At 42.4% G+C, this 23,614-nt stretch overlaps 1 long non-coding RNA gene across 1 annotated transcript; it reads left to right on the top strand.

Annotated features, from left to right (window-relative positions):
• Positions 1–8,555: 8,555 nt before the first annotated feature.
• On the top strand, positions 8,556–23,368 carry LOC146193328 (uncharacterized). The gene is made up of 3 exons (XR_014706442.1): positions 8,556–8,652; positions 20,793–20,819; positions 23,345–23,368. It is a non-coding gene; the product is annotated as an uncharacterized LOC146193328 (long non-coding RNA).
• The last annotated feature ends 246 nt before the right edge of the window (positions 23,369–23,614 follow it).

Genomic DNA, 23,614 nt, shown 5'->3' with positions numbered 1-23,614 from the left:
CCAACATGCCTCGAATGTCATATTAAGCATTTTCATCATAGATTTAAACGTTCTACCTATCTCGGCCTTTCATTTTTACAGTATTTGTATTCTATCTTGAGGATTCTTCATCATCTGCTCCCGCTAAGCATATTTTCTCCTGGCGCGGTCATAAGCAGCATCTTTACGCCTTTTGAACTGCGTAATAACGTTTTAATACCTAAGGTCAGAACTGACTACGGGAAACAATGACTTCATTTTTCATCCATGTCATTTTATAATTCTTTGAACTTGGACATGAAACAAATTATTCCACTTTCTTTGTTCAAGCTCTAATTAAAGCTTGACCTTCTTAATGTATGATTTTTGTTTGTTATTTATTCTATGTATCACGGCATCTGTGAGTGTTTTATTGTACATCCTGCTGCATTATATTGTTTGTGTTTAAATATTTCGGCAGCTCATATACGCTATTTAACTCTGTTCTATTTTCTGTGTCGCTTAATAACACCTTGCGTATTTGACATTTTGTTGCTTATTGAAACTTATTTTCATGACAGGTCCCAACCACGGTCTTGTGCCATTGAACCTCTCGCCGTATACGCTTATAACTTTGCATGGATTGTTTAATTATTTTTTGAACTTCAACTTCACCTACTGCTGAAGTCGTGAAATGATTTGTAGAAAATAGGACCCTGCGACATGGCGCTCCTGCAATTATGCTTACTGCGGAGTCGCATTACCGGACCGCTTTACTCAAGCCTACTGAATGGTTGCGCAACTATAGATATACGATGGCCTGCCACTCCCAATAAAAGGAATGTTGGAGCACCTAAACAGGACCTTGGTCGAAATGTTTTTCATGCATGTTGGAGCGAAAAATAGTACGTGGGATCAATCCTTGTATACGCAAAATTAAATTATAATGTGGCTCTGGAGTAGACGACGTGGCTCACTTCTTTTAATGTAGTATTTTATCACCTAGTTAGCACTTGGCTGGGACGCTATATTGTTTTTGAATTCGACAGTGAGAGTAAACTTTACCTCGACATTGTCACTTCTTTCCAGCACGCTGAAGAACCGGGGAAACTTTCGCGACAAAGAATGCACCATCAGCAGCAGATTGACGCCGACCGCCATAACCTGGGATGGCGTTCCGTTACCTTGACTTCCAGGGACGATGAGTGAGTCTAAACGTTACTTGGGCATCGTGGCCTGCCTCAAAAATTACTACGCCGCTGCTTCGGCCATTACCTTATTTTTCCACCACCGGAGTGACGCTATTTATAAAAGTTCTCTAGCCACCCGCCCCCAAATCTCAAAGCATCGATTTTAGCGACACTGTGCACGTTGTGCGGAAGACACCTCACCAGCAGCTACCACTCGACTGACGATAAATCTAGTCGAGGCTGTATATGTAAAGTTTAGCTATTGTTCTAACTGTTCTGTGCTCTTTCTCAACAGCCTTGAACCTTGCTGAAACACTGCATCGGGGCGATACGGCCGAGGAGGAAGCAATAACACGTGTTTTAGGGGTAGCGCAAGAAATAACATGTGATTTAGGAGTTGAGGAGGCAGAAGTGAAGTTTTTTTCTGCATGCCCTCGCTTAGCCACACCAGTAGTTCCCTGTGTGCGTTCTGCGCTTCTGTGTAGCATCGGTTACAATAACAGGGAATAAGAAAGGGCATTACGTATATGAGCCAGAGGAATACTCTATACGTGAATTTAAATTCAGATGAAGTGCAATTTACAATGACAAACATTAAATAGTTCAACGATTACCTGAAAGTTGTCTCAAGTGCTTCATCGCATATTTCGTATTCGTTTTTGCGTTCAAAAGTAGGTCATGTAGCATTTACTTGTTAGAACTTTACGAAGATGATGTAATCTTGAACTGAATTTGTATCATGTGCTTTTTCTCTTTATTCCATAACAGAGCAGTGTCATGATTCACCCTTCGGAAAACTACATGCTTGAAGAGAGCTGCCGATGAAAAGGGAAATGTTTTGTTAGTCTCAGAACAATGCGGTTTTCTGCTGTCTTGGAGAACAGCGGAAAGAGTAATATTGAGAGATAGTTGCCGATACGAGGGGTGACATACGATTTTTTTTAAACGTAGACTTTGGCTAATTTTAAATGGTTTTCAAATCAACCTGCATATAGATCAGAATCAGTCAGTTCAGTCGTTCAGTCGTGTCCGACTCTTCGTGACCCTATTGACCATGTCACGCCACGCTTTCCGGTCTCTCACTATCTTCCTAACATCACATAACTTCATCTGCAGTGCCTCGAGGATGCCATCTAACCATCGCGTTCGCTGCCTACCCCTTCTCTGGCGACCCTCAACCTTTCCCAACATCAAATCTTTCTCCAGCGACTCCTCTCTTCTCATCAGATGACCAAAGTAGCTGAGCTTTAACTTTAGAATTTGACCCTCCAATGAGCAGTCAGGGTTTATGGTCGACAATATTGACTGATTTGATCTTCTGGCAGTCCAAGGAACTCTCAAGAGTCTTCGCCAGCACCACAATTCAAACGCGTCAATTCTTCGGCGGTCAGCCTTTTTCACAGTCCAACTCTCGCATCCATACATCACAACTGGAAGGACCATAGCACGAGTTATACGGATCTTGGTTGGCAGACTAATGTCTCTGCTCTTTACTAGGCGGTCAAGGCTAACCATTGCTCTCTTTCCCAGAAGCAGGCGTCTCCTAATTTCATGGCTGCAGTCTCCTTCCGAGATAATCTTGGAGCCCAAGAAAAGAAAATCTGTCACAGCTTCCACTTCTTGTCCCTTGATGCTCCAGGACTTGATAGGGCAAGACGCCATGATCTTTGTCTTTTTAATGTTCAGTTTAAGCCCAAACTTCTCACTCTCTGCTTGTACGCGCATCAGAAGTCTCTTGAGTTCCGCTTCACTTTCTGCCATTAAAGTGGTATCATCCGCATATCTAAGGTTGTTGATACATTTTCCAGCAATCTTCACTCCAGCTGAAGACTCGTCCAGACCGGCTTTCCTCATGATGCACTCTGCATATAGGTTAAATAGGCAGGGCGACAGTATGCAGCCTTGCCTCACTCCTTTGTCAATCGGAAAGCAATCAGTAAGACCATGCCCAGTTCTGACTGTGGCCTCTTGCCCTTCATACAGGTTCCTGAGGAGACAGATGAGGTGAATTGGAACTCCCATCTCTTGGTAAGCTTGCCACAATCTGCTGTGATCTACTCAGTCAAACGCTTTCGCATAATCAATAAAGCAGAAGTAGATGGGTTTCTGCAACTCTCTTGCTTTTTCCATGATCCAGCGAAGGTTGGCAACTTGGTCTCTAGTTGCTCTGCCCTTGCGAAACCCAGCTTGCACGTCCGGAAGCTCCCGATCCACATACTGCTGCAGCCTACCTTGGAGAATTTTCAACATCACCTTGCTAGCATGCGAAATAAGCGCGATCGTGCGGTAGTTGGAACAATCTTTGGCACTGCCTTTCTTTGGAATGGGGATGTAAACTGACCTCCTCCAATCCTGTGGCCACTGAAGGGTTGTCCAAATCTTCTGACATAATGTATGCAGAATGTTAACAGCGTCATGGTTGAGGTTTTGAAGCAACTCAGCTGGAATGCCATCGATTCCGCTAGCTTTGTTCTTAGCAAGGCTGGCTAAGGCCCATTCAACTTCACTCTTCAGGATGCCCGGCTCGAGATCAGTGATCACAACCGTCTTATGTTGGGTTTGCACATTCGGGTCTTCTTGTACAGTTCTTCTGTGTATTCCTGCCACCTCTTCTTTATCTCTGCGGCTTCAGTGAGGTCCTTGCCTTGTTTGTCCTTTATCATGCCCGCCTTAGCACAGAAGCTTCCTTTGATATCTTTGATTGTCTTATACAGAGCTCTTGTGTTCCTTAATTGGCTGTCGTCCTCAACTGCTTGGTACTGTATGTTCAGGAAGGCATTCTTATCTCTCCTTGCTATTTTCTGAAAATCCGCATTGAGAACCTTGTATCTTTCTCTTTCCCCCATAACTTTTGCCATTCTCCTTTCCTCAGCTATTTGCAAAGCCTCTTCAGATAACCAGATTGCTTTCTTGCACTTCTTTTGCTTTGGAACTACCTTAGTAGCAACTTCTTGTATTATATCGCGAACATCAGTCCACATCCCTTCGGGCTCTTTGTCTTCTAGATCTAATTCTTGAAATCGATTCCTCACTTCCACAGCATATTCTAATGGAACTTGATCCAGGTTATACCTGAAAGGCCAGAATAGATCAGAATAGCTAACTTTTAATAAACACGGCGTTAAGTATCAGAAAGAGCATTGATTGGCATGGTTTATAATGCTATCATAAACGTATGAAACCTCGCTTATAGAACCATCGCTATGGTCAACGTTTGCTGTCTTTGTAGCTGAATGAAAACTAGTGGTTAATATAAGGTATACTGAATATACTATTTTCATACCATGAGTGAGGGGTGGCAAAGAAAAACTAATGTTTCAAGCTGTAGGAATAACACGTGTAATCTAGCTGGCTGCCAGATGTACGCAATACGCGTTTGTATTGTTTTCTTCAAAAAAAGAACGTCTTTCTGCTTGTTGCTCTTCTCAAGGCTTCCAAAACGAAGGAAAATAGTGCTGACAGTCGACAAAATATCACTGACAAAAAAAGCTCAATAGGAATGCCCAGCGAATACCTTCGATAAAATGCCGCTGTGCTAACAAACGGCTCATAACGTCAGCACTTCATGGAAGGGAAAAGAACGTCATGTCTGCACTTCAAGTTTCTATGACCCAACCACCATCACGAAATGAGGACACGATAGCAGAGAAGGCTACACGCACTGTAGCCCTATGTGGGAAAAAAAGAATAGCAACTGATGAAGTCGAACGAAATTATAACAAAGCTTTTGCTTTTAGAGTTTGGCAGCAAATGTATTCTTTGTCAAGGAGAGAGGTGCCGCTACCTATGAATTCCAAGGAACATAAAATTTGGAAGGAAAACGAAGAGTTGTTCATTCTCTCACCTGAGAGATGGCAGATCCTGCAGAACGCATTGTGCCTTGTTTGACAAAATGTACAAAACGAAATCTACAATTCGGGGATTTTAGATATATTTGTTGTAAGCCGTAATTACCTCCTCAATCTACAAAATCTACCTCTGTTACTGCATCTCCGTTACAACCTTCACTATTGCACAACTAATTTCAGAGAAAGTATAGTCATATTAGCCGACAGAAAACGCATTCAATAACGCTTTTTCCCCGAGTTGTACGCGGGAAAAAAGATGCGTCTCAAATCGCCAAGCGCTATACCCAAGATGACAAGAACCGCCTCTGGAACTTGCTAAGTCATCATTACCCCTGTCTCCATTCCATTGACCCAAATCTGAAATCAAGACGACCACTCAGGCATCCACATCATCTCGAAACGATTTCTCAACATATAAATTCGCCATTTGTCGGGGACCTTCCAGACGCCGCCACAACTATGTTTAAATTCGCAAGCTCTGGTATCAAAAAAAAATAGAGAGAGAAGGCTCTTTAATGAAAACAGACATTTTAGCCGGCGTTAATGCTCGCTGACATGCTACTCTGCATGGGGTAGGGTTATTAGGGAATAAAGATGGAAGAAGGGCTAGGAAAGAGTGCGGTCTTTGAAGTCGGATGGATGGCTTTTTTGAAGTTTAGCAGTTTGCTTGTTAGCTAAATGATCACATTAGTGGGCAATTTATAGTTTTTACCATACCAATAGCTTCTAAATAGGCGAATAAAAATGTCATTGCATGGCGCTGCTGCCTGTAGCAGCCTAAAGGACCAAATATAGAGTCCACTGTGAGCGGCACTTGGGTGACAGGCTGCATGCGTTGCTCATAGTGCGCATGTTCGGCGTACGTTAGGCATTCACGGAGAATATAGAGTACAGTCTCAACTGAGCCTCAGTTATCACGAAATGGACTGTCTGCTAGTTTGAACTGGTATCGTAGACTCTTCATAAAGGCAGCATTGAGACGAAAACGATGAGAAATCGTTTCAAGATGATGTGGATGCCTGAGTGGTCGTCTTGATTTCAGATGTGGGTCAATAGACAGGGGTAATGATGACTTGGCAAGTTCCAGGGGCGGTTCTTGTCATCTTGGGTATATCGCTTGGCGAGTTCAGACGCATCTTATTTTGGGAAGTAAATACACCTATAGTTGTGATGTAGTAGACTTTTGCGGGTAAATATCACCATTGAGCCGAAACTGATCGCGGAGGCTGCGGTTCAAAGTCCGCCCTATGACGTTGCACCCGAAGAGCATTTAAGATGTACATTTAAGCCTCAGCTTCCCATCCTTTCGCACTATAACCGAGTACACAGAAAAATCCTTTGCCAATGTTTTAGCATATGAAATTACGCAAATATAAAAATATCAGGGCAGCCAAGACTAAGACAAGTGCGCTAGCCGAAATGCTGGCCCCACCTGTGAACTGAGGCTTCCCCCTCTACTCATGTTCATTGCTCTTTTTGATAATACGGTTCTAAACACACGCACTAACACACACACACACACACACACACACACACACACACACACACACACACACACATGAGAGAGAGTCAAATAAATCACTCATTATATACCTGTATCAGATTTTGAGTTTTATTGTAAACTCATATAGTGCTCGATTTAATTAGAAGCATTGGAAACACCAAAGCCGTTAAGGTTTTAATATATTGACACACTCTAGCTGCTTACATTTATATTATTCTCGTATGCCACTTTTGTTATTTTGCAACACAACATATGATGGCAATCTATATTTCCATATTCGTAAGACATCCCTGTTTGTTTGCGCACTGGTCTGCTGTCATAGAGTTTATTCTCCACTATACAGAAGATTGGCTTAAGCGCATTATAGGGGACCATGTGACATCAGATTCAAAGAGCAGAAGTAAATCTCGTCGACCGAAAATCATCGGGGAGGCAAAAGATATCTATGCAACTCATTTTCGCCGGGCTTGTGGAACAGTGAGAAGGCTTAACGGTGTTTAGCAAGCAAATATTGTTACATAAAACAAAATTCTATATTATCTGGTCTTGCATGTCAGATTTTTCACTGCCTCAAAAAGAAGCGTGGGTGTTAAAATCACTGATCGGCAAACAAGATCTTGGCAGTTGGTTAAAAATGTCTTCAAATTCATTAAAAGGTGCTTTAAGGTGGGGCTGGAGATAGGCAGTGACTCTTGTATTTGTTTTGTATGTTAAAAGTGACGACCACTGCTTAAAACCTGTCAACCTGTGTTCACCAGCTGCTTTCACCAATGATGGCAACGCCACCACAGAGTCTGTATGCTCTCTGTGGCAATGGAAGGTTATAATTTAAAAACAATATTTTAATGCGGATCCAATTAACTTTCTTGTAAACATAAAGCAACAGGGCAATGTTCAGCTAATATATATTTCATACCCGTAAGTTATTTAGCAGTCCCCTGCCACGACAATTTCTTTTAATGACATCTTGCCCTATTTGTTTACGAAAAACGAACTAGTTGCCTTTGGCCGCGTGATTATAGGTTTTAACTTTTTTTTAGCCTTTAAAGGAGTTCCTTTGCCTCTGTGAAGTTGACGGTTCAGAGCATCTTTGGTTGTTGCGTGCGTTGCGTCGTCATGTGCGCAGGACGTCCCTGAAGACCACATGGATACATTTTAGTAGGGCTTGCCTACGTGAAGGGGTGACTTGTAGCAGGCTGATCTGAAGGTCCGCATGGCCTGCTTGGTGGGAGGTGGAGTAGCACCAGCCACGTCCACGTGGGCTCGGCAGGTGCTGGTGTGTGCTGTGGGGCTGGTAGACAGAACAGTAATCGGCTCATAAGTGCTTTTCGTTTCATTCCTGAATCCTGACTTAGTGCCCTGGTTATCCTTATATAATCATTGCTACTCAATAACAAGCTAACACACCATATGAAAACATCAGATATAAATTCAGAGCCTCGCTATAAAGAGTCATGTTATTTAGGTTTAGTCTTCTAGAAAAAGCGTGTCTGGCTCGGGAGCCCTTTAGTTTGTTTTGTAAAGCTAGTGACTAGACCATAAATGCAGGTTAGTTTTCATGTTGGGTACCATTTTGCTTTGGCCCTTCAAGAAATTAGATTATTAGTTCTACGAAACTTTGGTTTCCGCAGTATTATACCTGCCATAAAACTTCTTATGTTACATCGGCCTATACTTTGGTAGCAATGTGCACTCATTTTAGCGTGATATTTGCTAATGAACCTAATGTGATAGCAAAAGAAAGCATCCGAGGGAGAATTTAAAATGTGTTCCCAGCACACATTTCACATTGGCTTCTGACGTCAAATGCTTAGTACGATACCTCACATCACGCTTACGTCTGAGTTTGAAAACTGTGCACAAACCTTTATTGACAATATGCTGCCATGGGCCGCATATTCATGTCCTTCAACTGGAAAGAGTGAAACAGCGTCATTCATCACTAAGTAATCGTTGCAAAAAATAGAACCTTTAGAATTCCCTCCAAGTGGCGAGGAGTAAACATAATAAACTTTCGCATTTCACTAAGAGCTATATAAGGTCTTCATTTCAGGCTTTCAACGAAGAATAAACGCAGTTGCCAACGAAGCAGGTTCACTTGCCATGAAGCACAATTCTCCATTAGCCGTCGTACTTGCGTTCGTCCTTCTTGGTAAGCAACACACGCCTTCCCTCAGCACCTGTATATAAATGCCGGGTCTGGAAACAAAAGGGAACAAGTTGTGTAACGAATATCGCTTGCATGCTCCTAAATATGAATCTAGGATTAATAGCATTAACGCTCTTCCGTTCTTCTTTTGGGTGATTTCAAGTTTCCTGCCATCACATGGTCTGATGTCGCATTAGCAATCGCCAAAAATAACACTGAAAGCTACTTTTTAAACGCATGTCTCACGTTCAGTTATCACAGTTCGTTTGAGGCCCCACCATGGAATATAACCACTCTTCGAACTTACTCTAATTCGTTCCAGCTCCCTACCCCGAAAATGTCACATCCCTTACATACTTAGCTGGTATTAACGATCACAAAATAATACAAGCTTCATTCCAAGGCCAGTTACCTCGCACAAAAAAGGCTAAAAAAACTAAGGCTCTATCATAATGGTAATTACGGACGTACAAATGACAAGTTGTCCCAGTTTACGACGTGGCACTTAACGGACTTGACTACTCGCTCTGTCAAAACTAACTGGTCGCTTTTCAAGAATAAAGTGCATAACATTATTACCACATATGTTCCCACCATAGCCGTAACGGAGCGACTCACATCACCGTGGTTTAACGTTACCTTAAAACGACTGAAGAACAAAAAGAAACGGTACTATCGAGCAGCTAATCGCTTAAACATCTCAATCATATGGGAAAAATATGACACCATTGACAAAGCATTTCAGACACTTTCCGCCAGAACCAAGCAAGCCTTTTATTCTAACATGTTGCTAAATATGATACGAACAAACCCTGGACATGTTTGAAAAATTGTTAACCCATCGCCTTATCATCACTTATCTCTGCTTGATGACCACAACAATCCTATTCCTTATAAAAATGTACCGGAAGTTCTGAGTACTGTATCTTTACTAATTTTCCTTACGAATCTAGCGAAGAACTTCCTTATTTTCTACGATACACTCAACCTGTCATGCCTGCCATATGTTTTCATGCCAACGAAATTGCGAAGGTAATTAATTCTTTAAAGGTCTCTTTCTCAGCAGGGGTTGATGGCGTCAACTCCAAACTACTAAAAAACACCCAACATATGAGTAAAGCGGAAATGTGGACGAGTTGGTACATAATTTGCTCATAGCGCAACATGTCTGGCACTGCTGTGATCCCTGTCATTTGCGCGATGACCTTTGTGCAGGGTATATTTACCTTGGTAAGATGAACGAGCGCGCAGATAGAATTTCATAAATATATGTTCAGTTTTCAAAGCACGAGAGTGCTTTGCAAATTTACAGAAGCCTGATTGGCTGCAATGATGGCATAGTCCTTTCGTCCCTGGACATGACGAAGAAGACGACGACGCTTACTGCTCAACGCGAGCAAAAAAACTACGTAGAGCTGCTGATGTAAAACTGTGACACTAAATTCCAACTAATCTAAGCATCCGTACACTGTTTGAATGGTGTGCTTCTAAATTCTATTCGGTATCTGCTGAATTCACAGATTAGTGAATAATTCAAGCGATCTGAAGCTTTCTTGCATATCTTCATATCTCTGCCTTCTTCACGCGAGTGTTCACAAAATATATTGCAGTAAAATATAGTAACAGCAGTTACAATAGGAGGAACAGATCCCAGATATGACTTTCGTTGACTAATATTCAAGATTAGCCCCTTTAGTTGAGAACTGTACATGTAGGTCAACTCTGCCTGCTTTTATCACTTAGATATTTTGCGGTGCGAGTTTCAAACGCGCATGCACATACAATCACACACATGCATACGCTCCTACAGGCAGATAGACCATTGGTTAACCACTGAAGTGCGCGGTCATTCGATTCAAATATAAGACGAAGTTCATGGAAGGTAAGGACTACAGTATCACCCGAACCATCTCCGTAAACAATAACAAACGTTATTTCAGATTTCAAATCGCATATTTCTCATTGTGGTTCACCGCGCTAACACAAGAACGACACGAAGCACAACAACGCAGAGCGTGTGCTTCTTATCGTTCTAGGCGTTAGCGCGGTTAACCACTATGATTCACCAACTATATTCTCGCCATTTTAGCACTTATCTCAGTCTCGAAATGAAGGCCACGACATATTTAACATACTATCTCAGATTGAAGACCAAGTATCTTATTGGCACATATGGGAGTGGTGCATATAGAATACGGAAAAATCAATGTACCCACGGAATAAAAATGGCTCCCGTCTTCATGGAATTCTTCATAGGCATGATGTAAAAACTGGGCAAGATTGTGTGCCGAATAGCTGCTATTTTCTTTTGGAAGGCTATTATATAATTCATAATTAAGGTCACTCACGCTCATAAAGTTTGCCGCTCGCTTATTTACTAATATTTAAATTGCCTCTATTATCCGCCAAAAAATCTATACACACAGTCAAAAACTACCAAACTATATGGGAGACAACCCGCAATAGAAACAGACCCGCCTAACTGATTACTTAGAACGTATCAGCGTTTCCTAAACGTATGGCCGACTAGGAAGGCATGTTGCCATAAAGGTTTCGTTTCCTTTAACCTCTGCACAACGCCGAATCACCCAAGGGCTAGCCAGTGCCAGGTAATGTCAGTTTCCAGCTACCATCTCCAGCAGCTAAGCAAGTTATATTTCGCTTACACTAATGCTGATAACGCCAGCATCGAATTTTCAGGAAAACGCGGCATGGGATGTTATTGCATGAGAATAGTTCTGAAGCATACATGCCTTACTCGTCTGTTGTACTGACAGGGCCTATATTCAGCGGAACAACGTAAGAACACAAGATCGGTGGCTGTGAAGCATGCCATTTGCTTCGAATATAAGAGATCATAACCGCACTTTATTGTGCCACTGAAAGCCCGCCGGTTTTCCAGTGAGCAGTATATTATTCAGGCTCAGGCTCAGTTTTTACAAGATAAAGTGCTAAGAAAAGGGACATTTCACCATACTGATCCCTTCCTCAGTTGAAGAAAATAACAGGATACAAGCATGGTTAGACCAAACACAAAACACAAATAAGGTCCAAGAGCGCAATCACTTCAGTTTGCAATTAAGTTCGTGTCGCAATTACAGTTAGAATCTACCATAATACATGACAGACCCAACAGCCTCATGTAAAGCCGTGCTTTACAGAGCCGTACTTACCTCCCTGGATAATCCATAAGTAGACTGACGCGGGATTCAGAAGTTCCAGTAGGCCAATTCAGTCTAAAACTTCCTTCCTCCGATGGCTACTCTTTCTAGTGCTCCCATTAGATATGCTTGTGTGGACCTTTTCAGGCTAGTTGGTTCATAATTATAGCCAAGAGCTACGTTATCGATACAAAGACGAAGAAATATGTGCGTCGTGCCTCTTCTTCGTCCTTGTATCGATAGCGCAGCTCATCACCTGAATCTAATTATAATATATTACCACGCGAAATCATGGAATATTCTGGCAGAGGCGATAACACTTCGCACCAGTGGCGCTACTGCAAAACGTAGCTAGCTTCAGGAATCACATACCGTAAAATTGGTTGAGCTAAAATTGTAATCCTATCGCGCGAATAAATGAATTGGGGACTGATAAAATTTAGCGCGAACGGTAAAGTAAGTTTTGACCGTCGCTTCTTCACACAGTGTAGGTAAAGAAACACTTTCCACAGTGCCCCACCAAGGCTTTGTGGTGGTTAGAGCGCTCAATTTCTGTGGCCAAGGATGCGGGATAGATTCCCTGCCGCGGCTGCCGCTCATCGATGGAGGCCAAAAGCAAGGCGCCCGTATGTTCTGCGATTTCAGTGTACTTTAAACAACAATAAATGGTCAAAATTTCCGGTATTTCCCTACAGCGTCTCCCATATTCAGAAGTGGGCAAGTGCCCTCATTTTGGCCTTTCCACCCTCACCCTCACTTTCCAATCTGCGGTCCTCCCTAACTCTCATTTTCAATTTACAAAATTTTTGTGGTCCTCCCTCGCCCTCAACCTGATGTTCAGCAGTTTTATATTGTAGCTCTTTTTCATTATTTTCTACCTACGGCAACGTTATACTGAGCCGAAGTCGGTACAAACTATTATCTGCGTCTTATTTCGGCGGTGTCAAGCCGCGTTGATCATTTAGCAATCCAAATTTCTGGAACTAACAATGCACTTAAATAAAGGACGAGGCTGCGTTCATTCTGTAGCGAATCACTGGCAAGAGCCATCTGGAACTTGTTCCTACAGTTGCTGAGATTGAGATATGCACTGCGCTTGGAAACCAGAGGCTGCGAAAAGCACAGAGAACAATTGTGACAGTGCCGTAGGTATGCCAATCAAAGGCGAAACTTCGAGGAGGAAGGAAAATAACGACTTCGATTGTTTATCCGGCAAACCTGCCCGCCGGATCACACTCCATATGTTTGAAGGAGATGGAGTAACGAAATACTCTACGCCGCATAAGGAAGAAGAAAATTCGAACTTCTAGCCAGTCACAAACGGAAAGCATGAGGGACATACGACATATTGGCAACAGAATAATGTTATTCAAGTAACAGGAGAACGCTATCATACAGAAGCATAAATTTTGAGGAGGTCAGGGGGTCCTGATTCTCGTTCGCTTCACCGAGGGGTGTGGGATGAGCGGACATAGCATGCAAGCCTGGGGCCGTGAGCGACAGTTTCAGATCGACATGTACGTGTAGTGTCATTTGGGAGACGACGGGTACAAATGTTGTTGACACAGCGCCGCAGGTGCCACCGATGATGTGCCCCGATCGAATCACGACTTCCTTCAGGAAAAAACAGATAAAGCAAACTGAAACACGTAACTCAGTTATGCTTCTGATTTTCGCGAACGCCGCCTCAGTAGTGCCCAAAATCGTTGTCTTTTTCAATTGCTTTTAAAGTTATACGATAATAGAAAGAGACACAGCCTAACTACAGCATTATGACGTGCAAAGTGAACAGGCCAGCATTTCGTGTATAACGTTTGATTATGCTTCCTGGATAGTGTGCTTAAATCTAGGTATACTTGCAACAAAAAAGCACCACTTAGAAAGGGGCAGAAAAGCAACACATACGCGCCAACTTACCGGAGTCAGCACTCTGTATCAGTTCGCCTAAGTCCACATCTCCTAGCTGATCTTCCTAATGCTGGACAATACGTACCCGCATATACAAAAGCCGAAAGCCGGATAGCCTGCACGCAGAAGGCAAGAGCCGCAAAAGAATGAAGCTGACCTCCAGCCTGTATGAATGCACCTTGCACTTGGACCGCGCATTTGCCGAAAATATCCAAGGGCACTGCTGCAATGGAAGCTTATTCGTGCACATTGTACACAGAGGTATATAATTTGCAAAACCGCACCAAAGTGGAAATAACTATGAAAAGGAAATAACAAGAAGAATAAGATTTGGATGGAGCGCATTTGGCAAGCACTCGCAGATTTTGACGAGAAGCTTACCGGTATTCCTCAAGAGGAAAGTATACAACAGTTGCATCTTACCTGTACTCACCTATGGGGCTGGAACGTGGAGGCTAACCGAGAGGGTTTTAACTTCAGAACAACGCAGAGGGCTATGGAACGAAAAATGGTAGGGGTAGCATTAAGAGATAGGAAGCGTGCAGATTGGGTGAGAGAAATAACATCAAGGTACTGACATTTTAGTGGAAATCAAGAAAAGAAATGGGCATGGGCAGGACATATAGTGCGAAGAGGGGATAACCGATGGTCGATTAGGGTAACAAACTGGATTCCAAGGGAAGGAAAGCGTAGCAGGGGGCGGCAGGAAGTTAGGTGGGCGGATGAGGTTAAGAAGTTCTCAGGGGTCAAGGGGATGTAGCTAGCACAGAACCGGGTTAAGGGGAGAAATACGGGAGAGGCCTTCGCCCTGCAGTGGGTATAGTCAGGCTGATGATGATGATGATGACCAAATTAAAGTGTAGTTTTCAACATACGCATCAACAAGTTCAGTGGTCTAATAGAGAGCACACAGCAACAAAAAATGAAGGGCTTATCCAGCCGATTGCCGTTCCCAATTTTTTTTTGAGACTGAACTTAAGGAATACTCTTTGGACAGAGAGAGCGGGAAAGGAACGAACGGTGATGAACGCGTGTGCACCCTTTTGAGAACACTGCGGCCACATGCACTGTCTCCACCAGGTGCCTTAGGGAGATCTGATAATACCAGCCCCATCCGCCGCTTGAGCCCGGCCGTTGACTAGCATGCGTGGTCTGCCCGCCGCGCAGAAGAGTTTTTTTTAAGCAGCTTTCCTACTGTCAACTGCCCCCGCTTTGAAGGGAATCTAGCCGGTCGTCAGCACATCGCCACGGAGCGCAAAACCCTGTGCACACTTGCTTGCCTTGTGGTTTATCTGTCGCCTCCCATGAAGCGCCGAGTTAGTCTTAAAACGAAGCGCCGCCTCCGAATGCTCTAGTATGTGCGCAGGCTGAGGTGCGCGCCGGCTAACAACGTTCTGCCTACAGCCTTCTAGAACACTGTAGCCCGCCGAATCAAACATCTTTCTTGCCTAGTACGAGTAGTGGCTTTCGTTGCTTCGTTTTTACTTTGTTTAGCAACACACAAATGGTATATGCGTGTGTTTGACACAAGGCAAGAAGAGGGACAGGACGCTATCTGAAAGCAACCATCTCGCTCATACTGGTAGCGAATACCTGCTTTCACAACAACACGGGGAATCCGTGGAAGAGAAGAGGCCTCTTTCGCTCCAGAGAAATGGCTAAGCAGAATCAGGTGTACAAAGAGCAGCGCTGTCATAATTTCAACCTGCCAGCTAGAGATCCAGGGACATACCATGACTGGCGGAATTGGATTTAGTTTAAGCGCAGCTGACTGTTTTATTGAGTCAGTCTTAGATTGAGAGTGAGGCGCTGAAGGGTCGCGTTCAATAGTACGTATCACTCAAACCAAGGAAGCTTTCTTCCCTAAAGTCTCCCTCTTGTTCAGACCTGGCCGATGTTTTAACAATATGCAAGAGAGGCGTTCTTTGGTGTGATTCTGTCATAAAGGTACTTCATCTCAGCCGGTCTTGCCTATGTTAAGAAAATGTAAGGACACTCATTAATTTATCTCATAAAGTCGTAAGCTAAAATTACAGTTAGTTTTAACCTAACACAAGAATGTGCATGCGTGGCATTGGGGCAGCGGGTCATACTCAATGTCTAAACGTCCCGGAGGGCTTGACTTCGATGTCACTTTCTAATCTCAATAGGTAAAAAACACTCCACGGCGGGTCGGGCCCAGCCCGCACGGACCTCTATCACCGAGTGTGAAGATATGCTTTGTAGCCTTCCTCGATATAAACTCTTCTTTGTGTCAGTTAATATTTGTAGTTCGGCGGTTCCGTTATTTCTTCAGCATTGAACCAGCATTCACTTTTTCATTGTCTATCGTGACGTACCAAGCACAGGAAACCATGCTTTGGATAAGCAGCCGTTCAAAGCCTACATAAACGCAATTCACCCCTACAGTGAAGCTCATCTTAGACAATGTAATAGCAAAGTAAGCTCAATGGCACGTTGACATGTGTGGGATATTTAAACCCCTACAGTTATCGGATAAGGGCACCGAGACCCCAATTGCTATTACAAGGGGTGAATTCCATGTGAATGCAGTATGCTTCGTATAGTTTTGCGCTGAGTTTGTAGCCGAACTTCTTCAAGCTTTACGGACATAGTTCTCAGCACAAAGGCACGCGGCCAAAGGAAAGAAGAAGGAAGACTAGGGACGAACACACCGCTGACTTACGAGTGTTTGTTTTTCGACGCACACAAGAGTTATATACATCCAGACTAGTGCAGGCGAATACCGTGCCAAAAAAGGATAAACAAAACGAAATGCATCACACCTTTTATATCAAGAACTGAAAATATTTTCTGCGTTGTACAAAATAACTGAGGTATCGCTAACACAACGTGACCCTGCCCTCTGAATATAATATGCTTTTATTTTTTCACGGGTGGTTTTTAATTTGGTTTTGCCTAAAATCCTGAGTCCAGAAAACAGCGGTGTACAATTCATGCAAGTTGTGCATTGAGCGACAAGGTTAGCACCTTCCCTATTCTTTAGGTCTCTTGCGTGCTTCCTGAGCCGGTCGTTGATGCAACGCTTTGTTTGCCCGATGTACGATCTGCCACACTCAGGGGAATTTCTCACACTACACCGGTGGCGCATTTTGCAATGCTGTTTCCATGCCTCTTTTTACACCGGGGCTTTTTATTATCCCCGGTGATGCGTCGAGAAAATTGGCCAAGCCTCATAGGGGCTGTAAAGACCAACGGCACGTTAGTAGTGAAGACAAGGCAAATTAGTAGTCAAGACAAGGCAAAGAAATGTTTAGATGGTATTGTGAACATTTTTTTTTACAGATAATGAGCTTTGTCTTTTGCAGGCAGATAAAGCCACCGGTTTTGTGGTCATGCCTAGAGCCATGTTTAATGAGAAAGCATAAGCGATAAAGAAAAAATTCTCAGCAGTAAAAAAACGTAACTTGACGCACCGATTAAAGGCAAATCGTGGATTTCAGTAAGCGTCTAGAGCTATTCCCGCTTGCTAAAGCAATCTCAAATAGTTAAAGTAGTGGGTTGCAAGTGTTTTTCATTGTTTGGTCCCATAAACTAGATGCACCGCTTTGTACGATTGTAAGGGAAAGGGGCACATGGCAGAGATTAATGTCACCAGATTGCTTCAAAGAGTGCTGAATGACCTCAGCAATAATGATTCTTTTATGGCGAGAAGTTTAATGAATGTCGTAAAGTTCCTAAAGGACAACCAAGGTATAATATATGCCTTTTCGGCTGACGCTGACGACCTTTTCTATTCCGTTCCGAAATCAAGAATTGTTTGACGCCGTTAGGGAACGTATTGACGCTAACAGACCCGTTCCGTTTCAGAATGCTTCCGGGAGGAATGTAGGGAACTTTTTAGCACTTTTAGAGTATTGTTTTTGTAGTAATTTTATCGCCTTTGACAATGAGTTTTATCTGCAAAAGAAGGGAATTTGCTTTGGGTCATGGGTTGCCTCGGTTTTATGTGATATATTTTTAGGCAGCATTGATCGCCATTTACACGATCGTTTTAAACAATCTAACACTAACTGTGTTCGAAAAGTATTTCGTTAAGTTGATGACTTTTGCATTGTTCTAAACATACCTAGTATCAATCCCAAGGAGGATACACTTTTGAGTGTACTCAATGATTTTCAAAAGCATGACAGGGAGCTTACTCTCATGTACGAACTCCCAGCTGATGCCAGCCTGCAAGTCTTGGATTTAAGAATTAGGTTCATGAATGATCATGTTTTCTGGGCGTACTCACCAAGAGCATAAAAAGAGCTGTTGCCATATACGTCATCCTATTCAAAAAGGTTGAAGAGAGGGATCGCTAAAATCTGCTTAATGTCTGCGCTCCGAAACTGATGTGTACCTAATATGCAAGATAACTTCAGGTGTCAATTCGAAAGACTTGAGGCCGCTGGTTTCCCTTGGTCGGTTGTTCTCTCTGTTGGAGAAACGCCCTTGAAAAAGTTGAAGCCCGGAGCTGACAAGGAGGCAAATATCTCTCCGCAGGCTAAAGTAAGGCCTGGAGGGATGCCCTACGTGCACAAATTATCCCATGGCCTCATGAAGGTGGCAAACCGGCACAACGTGCCGTTGGTGTTCTCAGCCCCTAGGAAGCTTGGCCAATTGGCCCGACGCATCACTAGGGATAATAAAAAGCCCGAGTGTAAGAAGAGGCATGGGAACCGTTTTGCGCAATGCGCCACCGGCGTAGTTTACGTAATTCCCCTGACGTGTTGTAGATTGTATATCGGGCAAACAAAGCGTTGCGTCAACGACCGGCTCAGGGAGCACGCAAGATACCTAAGAATAGGGAAAATGCTAAACTTGTCGCGCACTGCACTACTTGCAAGGATTGTACACCGCTGTTTTCTGGAGTCGGGGTTTTAAGCAACAGCAAAATAAAAACCACCCGTGAAAGAATATTCAGAGGGCTGGATCAGGTTATGTTAGCGATACCTTAGTTGTTGTGTACATCGAAGAAAAGATTTTCCTTTCTAAGTGCTTGAGATAAAAGGTGTCATGAGTCTCATTTTTTTTATCTTTTTCCTTGCACGGTATGTGCCTGCGCTAGTCTGGATGTATATAACTCTTGTGTGCGTTAAAAAACAAACAGTTGCAAGTCAGCGGTGTGTTTGTCCCTAGTCTTTCTTCTTCTTCCCTTTGGCCGCGTGCCTTTGCGCTGAGAATTCTATGTCCTTATATCTCGAATACCAACAAGCCAACCACTAATTCTACTGAAGTTCTTCGAGATTGTTGTTTCACGGAAACAAGGCGCACGCCTTGGTTCTTTGGCAGTGGCGACAATAGATGCCCAGTTAGAAGCAACATACGGCCTTACGATCGTCAGGCATTACGGTGCATGAAAATTATTCTGACTACAGAACGGATGTTAAAATAAAATAAAAAATTAAAGAACCTTACTCCGGTACAGGGCTTCAACAGCTAGTTAACGCGAAGTGCGAACACACTGTTTGCATACCGGAAATGAAACAACAATTTCATGAAATTGTGCTCAATGCTCACACGCTATTACTTCGCCAATGATTATAAAACCCATCAGAAGTAATCTATCATAAGAAGATAGATAAACTAAATTTTAATTTTATAGAAATTACAGAAAAAACAATGCCTTATAATCACGTTCCGTCCATATTAACGCATGATATGATGGTTCTGCTAATTCTAAGAAAGCAAAAATTGGTAACAGAAGTAAGAAAATTCTGCTTTTTTCTGCTAACACATGAAAAAGATTGCATCGGATATTAAACTGCTGTTTATTTTCTTCGAGCTCTTCTCATCACAAATTAACTGCTGTTTGTTTTTTTCCATCATTTTTGGTGCAATGTGTAATTTACACTTTTTTATGAAAGTTTCATCTAAAATCTTGATCACCAAACAGTCACAAAACATTGTCAACGAAACACTTCTCATGAGTCGACTGCTCATGCAAGATACTCTGAAGGAGTAAAAAGAAAATAAAAAAAACAACAAAAAGACGTATGGCAGGGTCGCAGCAGATAAGATCACCTCACTTCGGTGCTTTGTCTGCAACGCTTCTACTGCGCGTCCCACCTCTTTTGACGCGCTTTTTTCGGAACCTGCATTTGCCTAAATGGCGAAGAAACTTTAGTAGTTAGAAACGGCCGTCCTATGTATTTCACCGCTCCTGTCTTTTTCCGTTGGCTGGAAACAGCGGCATCGCTCTCGGTAACTCCCTGCAGCTCTCTAGTGTCGTTTTTAGACTTTTATTAACCACGAGCGTCGGAGCAATTTTGTGGTTTTCGTTCCTGCTTTTTTTGCTGCAGCGCCTCTGCCCCGTTTCATTACATCTGTTTTCTACACAACACATGCCCAGTGGAGGAGAAAGTGTGTGGTCGCTCGTGCATTTGGTGTTGCAGCGTGCTTTTTCTTTCTACAGAAACTACGCCTTTCGTGGAAGGTTTTCCCTCGCCACTGAAATTCTGTACCTTTCCCTCCCTCACCCTCGTCCTCACGAATTTTTCAGCGCCGATCCTCTCTCTCCCTCACCTCACAGAATTAAATCCTCTCGAGATGAGGGTAAGGACGCCCTCATGAGGGTTCACCCTCGTGAGGATGCTCATGTGTGCCCATAATAGACTGTCTGAGTAGCTTTGGGACTGTAAACCCCACAAATCAAACCAGATCAGTTCCCGAGCAACGCTGAGCAGGAGACGGAATGAACATTGGCGTGTATTCTATCAACCGTTGGTATCTGGCAACACAGAGTATCATACCCCTCAACTCAATCGATAAGTCGATACTCGTCCTATATGCCTCAGGAATAAAATCGAAATCCTTATCTGTAGGGTAAGATCATATACTCGAACATACTCATGATAACAGTTGTAGTGACTCGATAATGTCGAGATATCTAATTACTGCTTACGAATTAGGACACTGCTTGGTATTGCTGCTAAATATCCTACACAATGGAAAACAATGAAGTTGTATCAAATGTTTGAATAACTTTTCGGGATATTTATTATATACTCAATTCCAATTCTTCAAGCAGTCTTGAATGATCACTTCTTTCGTTTTCCTTCTAAACACAAGGAATTCTCGCAAGAAATGGAGCAGGCAGTAAGTATTATATTTCCCTCTCTTGCCTCCTGGCATAAAATGTATGCTTTAGTCTTGCTGTAGAAGCAATCTGGAGTGAATACCAGGCATTGCATGATATAATGTCTGTATTAGGGTTGTAACTGTACAATAATCTGGCACATATTTATGTGCCTCCTATGATAAGGCTTCATTTTCTTACTATTTTATTTCCCGCTGTGAGTATGATATACTACAAAATCGGAGATAGCAATGTCAAGAGGGGAATGTCTAAAAAAGAAGACAATAAACCTTGCCACAGAAGAACATCCGCAGCGCCTATTTAAATGACATATTAGTTATTCACGTCAAATCTTTCACTCTAATTGAGCCTAAAGTTCTAAAAAATATATTGGTGCACGCATGCCTGTGAATGCCTGTGAAGATAGAAACATGATTGAAGTGCAAACAATCGGTGGCCTATACCAAGTGTCATTCTTAAGCATGAAACAGTCTTAGGCTCAATTGTTATTAGCATAATCATTTACCTCATTACACTCCTGAAACTGCTAAAATTCAGAAGACGATCACTATAGGCTATTTCTTTGGCTGGTTGATGTTTGCTCATTTTGGCGAAGCCTTAGGCATAAAAAGGCAGGGACGAGAGAGACACAAGACGAAGCGGTAACTGTTCCTGTGTTTTACTTGTAGCACAGAAGCATAAGTACAGGAAAAGGCTCCAGAAAGCAGAGAAATCAGAAGAGACACATCATAGATTCATAGCATACCAATACTGGAAACCAATTTGCTTCTAATGCAATTTCACTGACGAAGTTCGAAGCAACACAAGTTGCATTCTTGCGAATCAAACATGCCTCCATTAGTTTCACGTATGCACCATTTGCTGCTTTTTTGCCTCAACAGTGCGCTTCGCGAACAACGGCTTGCATGTTTAATTAGGGCCGTCATAGCAGTGTTACAATTAGTCCGTCATATCCCATTCATCTTCGTATATTAGAAAACCAGAAGAATATCAATGAAATGAACTTATCAGAAAGTTTTCAATCTTATCATTTAGTGTACACACAATCTTGCAAGCTTCGCGTTCCCACACGATCGTTTTCATGACAGTCACACCAACCCCACAAGCTGTGTGCTTTAACGGTTTTTTCTATGGCTACCATCGTTCGTATAATATTTTGGTTTAATATATATTTACTTCTGGATTCCCCGTAGAGAATTTCAATTTTATATTTAAAGATAACGAGCCCAAAAGCGGCTTCTCAAGTTTCAGTAGCAGCAACGATGTCCATGCGTACTACCTACTTTGTTTGGAGCTTCAAGGCGAGGTCATTGAGAGAATTATGACAGTGAGAGCGTATATATGTGAGCCACCTAATAATATACTAGTATTTCTGGCAATGCATGTCACGCTTACATTTACTCCGCTAAGCTAAATAAACTGCTTAAATTGCCTGCAATCTAAGAATGGTTTCGAATTTAAACACTCGAAAATTTATATAGATATTGATCCAACGTATCACATCTATGGAGTGTATAATATTCTTGATGAGAAATATGCACGCAAAACAGTAAAAGAAACAACTCGTCCATGTCAATATGCCACTAAATTGTTTAAACTCTTAGTTAACACTCCGTGACATCTGCCTATGTACATAAAGCGTCGTTAGGCTGGCGTAATTAAACCAGTTTGTAAACCTACTCTTGTGGACCGGTAGGTGATCAAAGACTCTATTAAAGGAAACTAATTGTTATCAGTGACTACGCAGGTTCTGCAAACCTGCCCACCCTTCATATCTAACTGCAGCATCGGTGTGCATACTAAGAAGAAAATATTGTCATAATTGCAATTTATAGCTTTAGAGTGCGCCAGTAAAGTAGTTCTTTACTTGGGTTAGTATAACGATTGGGGACTTACTAGTGAAAATAAGTGGTACTCGTTATAAAATTCTGATCATGATAAATTTGTTCGTTACATCAGTTTATTTCATGCAAAGTCTCGTATTGTGCTGTCTTGTGGAAGCAATACAACCGTATCCGTGCCATTGTTGTTTGGCCAATACTTATCAAAGTCAACATTTGATTGGGGTACCTTCTGGCATTAAAATATTACCTCACACTTGTGTGGTCTGAAGCGGATAATATAAGGTACAAAAGGTGGTCAGCAGCTTAACATAGAATGTATGTGTATCAAATACGGTGCAGAAATACCCTGCTTCAGCCACTTCGCAATCCCCAGAACACGAGCTTAGGCGGACATACTTCTTGATAAAATCACAAGAGCGAAGAAAGGGGATTTTCGACATTTCTTCCACTTATTCGAATGAGCATGCTTTAACACCAATATTAAAACGAAAAGATAGGCATAAATGTTTGAAAAAATCTTGCGACTTCAGAGAACAGAAAAGTTTTGCATGCTTGTTCAGAGAGCGATCATGATAATGTTTAAGTGATGACAAAAGCTCCGACTTTTGCTGTATATCTATCATTACAAATTTGTAGAGCATGTCAGATCACTTTATTTACTTCGCTACTTTTCCAAACAGAGATATACCCGCCTTGGCAAACGAGTAAGTACCTCAGCCATTATGTCGTAATATTATATTGAAAGAAATGTGTTTTCCACCATATTCACTCCATTGGAAGGCCACGGAAAAAGTTGCCAGTAGACCGCTTAAAGAGTCTCAAGTTTCATAAATAAGGCAGCGTCGCCAGAGCATCGAAGAATAAACACATGTAATTACCAAAGCAAGACACTTGATCTGCGCTGAAAAAAATTGAACATTATAGCTAGATAAAACAAACACCAGAATAAA

Source organism: Amblyomma maculatum, chromosome 4 (assembly GCF_055883805.1).
Source record: "Amblyomma maculatum isolate TAMU_Amacu chromosome 4, ASM5588380v1, whole genome shotgun sequence".
Lineage (NCBI taxonomy): Eukaryota > Metazoa > Arthropoda > Arachnida > Ixodida > Ixodidae > Amblyomma > Amblyomma maculatum.
This window is presented reverse-complemented; position numbering and strand designations above follow the sequence as displayed.